Source organism: Argiope bruennichi, chromosome 3 (genome assembly GCF_947563725.1).
Source record: "Argiope bruennichi chromosome 3, qqArgBrue1.1, whole genome shotgun sequence".
In the NCBI taxonomy this organism is placed as follows: domain Eukaryota; kingdom Metazoa; phylum Arthropoda; class Arachnida; order Araneae; family Araneidae; genus Argiope; species Argiope bruennichi.
The window spans coordinates 73,089,988-73,095,987 of record NC_079153.1 but is presented as its reverse complement, the minus strand read 5'-3'; positions in this window follow the sequence as shown (position 1 = coordinate 73,095,987).

Below are 6,000 nucleotides of genomic sequence, written 5' to 3'. Positions count from 1 at the left end.
ATAGTTAAGATAATACTTATATCTTACGAAATATTTAGATTTAAACTGCACACCTGATTTCTGATTATTTGGATCTCTATTCATTTTGGCCTGAGTTTCCTGTCATTCGCTTTATGAGTGCAGTCATTCATACTTCTCTACATTTTGGACACTTCTCAGTTCATTCACATGTCAAAGATCTTTATAGCTCTATTATTTCTTCGCGTACTTTATTGCTAAATTATAATTTATGCGCTCTTTATCATAAATTTGCTTTTTTTAAAAATCAGTTTAAGGTTTTCATTGGGAAAACTTATTTCGATGCACTGCGGTTTTATTTACTTAATTGGAAATTAGTCACCTCAGGCGACTAGATGGATAATCTATATATTGTTTATATTTGATTGTATATAAATTGTTTAGATGCAGCTTCATGTCCATGATTCCTCCAGGTTGTCTGGTATTGAAGTCGTTTTATTTTAATTGTCTTACTTAAGTTTTGCTTATTGTGTACATGGGGTCCATTCTCATGACATCATAGCGCTATTCAAAACATAAATGTCTGATTCATTTACCTCCACATTTTCTCAGTACTGTAACTTCGCGTTTTTTTAATTAAGTTACACAGATATTAAAAGGAATCTTTCTATTATAAATTTCAACAAGTGAAGAATATCCGTGATTAAATATTTGATAAAACAATTGTTTGAATTTCAGAGTAACAAAGTAATCTATATTTGGAAATCAGACAAAATAAATAAATAAAAATTTCAAAATGCAAAAGAAATGTGCACAACTATTAAAAGACATTTTTTTTTTAAATATCGAAACGGTGTAAAATTAATTTTTGTGCAATAATATCTTCAGAAATTATCTCGGGAAAAATACCAAAATTCAGCTTAATTTTTAATTAATTAAAATTATATCAGGTGTATAGTTTTTACTTCTGCCATTTTTGATGGTTGACTGAAGCGGTAAATGCTGGTTGAAATTAGTGAAACATTAGTGAATTTACGTTTGCATCCTAAATTTATTCTCAAGTGGAAATGTCAATTTTCAAGCCAAATTCTCGTCTTGTGCTGGAAGTTTTGGTTTTCTTCATCCATTTGAAGAAAACTGAGGCTAAGGTACATCGAATACTCTCAAATATTTATGGGGAACCTGCTTTTAGTGAAAAAGCACGTCTTGAGTACTTTCATTGCTTCAGACCGAATACTTACGGTGGCAAATTTTTTAAGCATTGATCAGTTAGATAAAACTTCTGTTTAGAAAGGTGATATGAGGGACGTTTTCAAAGATTATGAGAATCAAAAACGCAGAAAAAAAAAAAAAAAAAGGGAATACATTCTTAGCGAGTATTGATAACCAGTTTAAAACAAAAAAATAAATAGTTGGCGCCAAATTTTTTAAGCTTTGATCAATTAGATAAAAATTTTTTTCAGAAAGACGATATGAGAGTCGTTTCAAGAAAGATTATGATTATCAAAAACACAGGAAAAAAAAGGAATACTTTCTTACCGAGTATTGATAATCAGTTTAAAACAGTATTATCTGGTAAGCATCAATTTTTTAGGATCAAGACGTGTAATAATCATCCGTGTGATTATACTTGTTATTATTTAATCTCTTTTATTTTTAAACCGTAGAATAAGGGATAAAACAGAGCGAATATTTCCCAAAGTTTCTTATTCATTGCTAGTTTGAAAAGTTTGGTACATTAATTATTTGTGATTCCAAACAAAGGAAAACAGTATTTTATTTATTAGTATGACATCGATTTCAGACTATTAAATTCAAATCTATCAGAAATTAAATACTCCACAGTAATACTTTTACCTGTTAATTTTTAGAAGTGCATCAATGAAAAGTGTTGTCAATGTTTGCTATTTACCATGCGAACCAAATATTTTTTTTTAATCCAATGGGCATACTCTGGGATTAGATAAAAAGATAGAATTTCTTCCCAACAAGAAATTTTCTGGGGTAAAATGTTGTGAATGTAAACAAATCCTAGTTTCTGTTTGCTCAAGTTAAAGATGCAAACCTGACTAGTCATGATTTAGATGCATAGCGGGATTTAGATACAATATGTCATAAAATTTTAATATGAATGAGGACAAAAAAATGTTTATAGTTAATAAATCGAAAATATTGGAAAATCCTTAAAAAAAAATTACTCTTATGCTTGTAGAACTGGGAACGTCTTCACACATTCTTTTTTTTAACTGTTTATAGAAATACAAGGCACATTTCATATTTAACACATTATAAAGGATTACCCATTCAATATTCTCACATAAAAAACGGCATTCAATTTTTTTAATGGTATATCATTTACCATTTTTAGTTTTCAATTATATAGTGTTTTTTCATGTCTTAATATTCAAATCTTCAGGAAAAAAAAAAAAGTTAATTCTTATTTGTTTTCTTTTGCATAAAAAAATGCATGCATCTGAATGAAAAAAAAGGCTATTTTATCTTCTAAAAATTAACAGGTAAAAGTATTACTGTGGAGTATTTAATTTCTGATAGATTTGAATTTAATAGTCTGAAATCGATGTCATACTAATAAATAAAATACTGTTTTCCTTTGTTTGGAATCACAAATAATTAATGTACCAAACTTTTCAAACTAGCAATGAATAAGAAACTTTGGGAAATATTCGCTCTGTTTTATCCCTTATTCTACGGTTTAAAAATAAAAGAGATTAAATAATAACAAGTATAATCACACGGATGATTATTACACGTCTTGATCCTACTAAACAAATTTGGACTAGATGAGAATCCTTATTAATACTCCTTCAACCGAAAATAAATAAATAAAGGAGCATTGACCATACCCGCCATATTTTGAACTTGTACGGCTAATATGAAGAGGGAAAAATTGTCATTAAAAAAGGTTTTATTTAAAGCTTACTTTATTTTATTTAAGTTTTATTTCAGAATGATAAACAACTCTGATTGGTTAATTGCTTAGTATTAGGGCGTATCCTGTGGCAAAGGAATTCAACCGCCCCGCCCATCATGTTTTTGTAATCTACTAAAGGCCTTAGTGAGGAGCCTTTCTACCATAATTTGTCTTTATCAGAAAGAGAATTGTCAGTCATGTGAAACTAAAAGCTATTTCTTTAAAAAATATTAACGGCAGCAGCAAAAATCATGTGGAGTTTTTTTTCTCGTTGAGTGGTTTCGCCAACAGGTGAAGATTTTCTGTTTGTCGCCAAGAATTGAGCATTCTCAGTTCGATGCTTTGCCAAGCTTTCATCTCTACTACATCTAATAATGTACGAGTGTTGGCGCTCTATATCGGCCAAACCGTGTGACCTAGGTCTCCAAACTTGCCATATATGTATATATTTTGAAATTTATAACTATGAATTTAGGCGAGATTGTTTCAATTAGTTAAAAATTAAACGAAATTTTGGCGTTTTTCCAAAATAATTTCTTGTGCCATTGTTACAGTATGAAATTAATTTTTGCGTCATTTTAAAATTTAAAAAAAATTAATTTAAAATGTAGTGTCAAGAATATTTAATTCAATATTATACATAGGACCGATGAACTGTGTAAAATTTAGACTTCATTTTTTTAAGAAAAAGATTTATTGTCTGAAACAAAATTTTAAAAAAAAAATATTTACGTCATTTAGAGCATTTTTTTCCACTGAAAATATATATGTATATTAATAATAAAGGTGAATGTTTGGGTATTTGGCGTTCTACAGGTCACATCTTTAGAGTTAGAGATTCCAAATTCAAATTTGGCACGGATATACTTTGAAGAGCGGGAATAAAATCTCTGAGTAATTTTTTACAAAAAATTTAATTAATTAAAAATTAGATTAAAAGTTTACTTTTTTTGGGATAACCCTTGAATTTATTACAGCATAAAAAGTATTCTTAACGATGTTTAACAATCATACAATTTTGTTATGAATTACGAATTTTTAATAAAAATATTTTTTTGAATAATTTTGACATTATATTATGTTTTGAAATTTAAACCATTTTCTATGTTTCATCAAACATCCAATTGTTTGATTTTCTTTCATTGTTGAACGCTAAGGCAAAAAGAGTCTGCCTAATGGACAGTTACATATTTAACCGCTATGATCTCATAACACTTAACTCTATTAGGATAGTTCATATGGACAATGAATAGAACAGGTATAAGGCTATTAAGATAATATTGCTTTGATATCCATCATAATTTAAGACTTTCTGTGACAACTTTCTCATTTGTTATTATTTACTTATACGACCCACTGTGGTCAGACTTAGACATTTAGTTTCAATACTTAGTTTAATACTTAATATTTAAATGCTTTATTTATTTTTGAACAAACAAGGAAAATTCACATCAATTTTGTATCGATTTAAATTATAATTTCACTGACATTTTTCATTTTTATAAAACATCTAAGGTAAAATACATTTCTTATTACTTTTTTAACAATCAGATAGTCAATATTTCGACTGAATAAGCTGGATTCTGTAAGTGGTCAGTAACATATCTCTATTAATAATGAAGATGAATGTGTATGCCTACATGTGCAATAGATAATTAGACCTAGAATTATATATTTGAAAATATGCATTTCAGAGAAAATTTAATTAAAAAATTCCAAATTTAATTTAATTTTTGAAATTTTAATTAATGAATTAAATAAAATTTTAATGCTTATCCGTAAAAACTCCCAAAAATATTACAATACAAACCAATTTTTATATATCATAAAACTAAAAAAAAATTACCTTTTTAATTATACCAATTTCATAGTTGTGCACATTTTTTTTTCTTCTGAATTTTGGAAATTGTTACTTTCTTATATACGTAGTAGACAGTGAGGAGATATTGTAATCTAAAAATAAATAAATAAAAAATTTAAAAAATCCCGATTTTGACGAATCTCTACGTTTTAACACTCGCCGAGACAGAAAAATACATTTGCGGAATTGCGTTTACCTGTCGCTGAACACGATAACTGAAATATGCTTTCAGAAGAAGGATTAAATTTAGTATTATGGTATTTACACCAAATTTATATATTTCTATCAAATTTTGAACGAAATCTATTCAGAAGAAGTATGTCTGTTCGGTTGTCCAAATACAAGTTAATAAGAAAAAACAAAACAAAAATAGAAACAAACCAATTTTTTGCGTATAAATACTTTTCTATATTTAATCAGCTTTCAAAAATTTGTATATTTTCCAACAAGAATCATAGGAATTCTAAACAAGCATTAAACGCCCCTCAAATATTAATACAAAAACATAAGAATTCTGGAAGAACACCAAAGTTACTGATAAAAGCCATTATTAAAATTGCAAGCTTTGTTTTTGTCTTACAATCAAATTACTATCATGTCCATAACACAAATTATTGACAAAGCAGATTTCAGAAAAGTAAGTGACATATCTTCTACTTTAACTCACTAAATCATTTTGACAGACTTTTGAAAGAATGCTGTTAAGTTATTCCACGCAATACAACATGTGGCCTATAACGGCAGAATGCACAATGAAAAGATTTCCAGACGGTGCACATTCCGAATATGAGGAAAAAACGAAATTATTCACTTTTGCTATCTATCTCAATGGGATTTTTAAATAATGAATAATACTCGGTACTTGCATATTGCAATTGTTAACGAAAAGTCATTGGTAGAAATGTGTGTGTGTGTGTGGGGGAGGGGAATAAAAAATTGGAAATTATGCAGAAATATTATCAAAGAGATCAGAATAGCGAAAGACTTATTATAAATTGTTTTGATATCAACAATTTATAGTAACAATAAAGGAGTTTTACTATAATTGTGTTAATATTTTGCTGCTTTTATTCAATTAAACCTTAGAACTCTTGATGTTTACAGTATGGTCATTAAAATTGTCTGCAATAGTGACATCGGATAAATAACATTGTGAATAAATTTTAATTTATAAATTAAATGTAAAGGCATGTCAACTAATTGGTTAATTTTTTTTATTGTTATTGCAATATTCCGCACATATATTGAT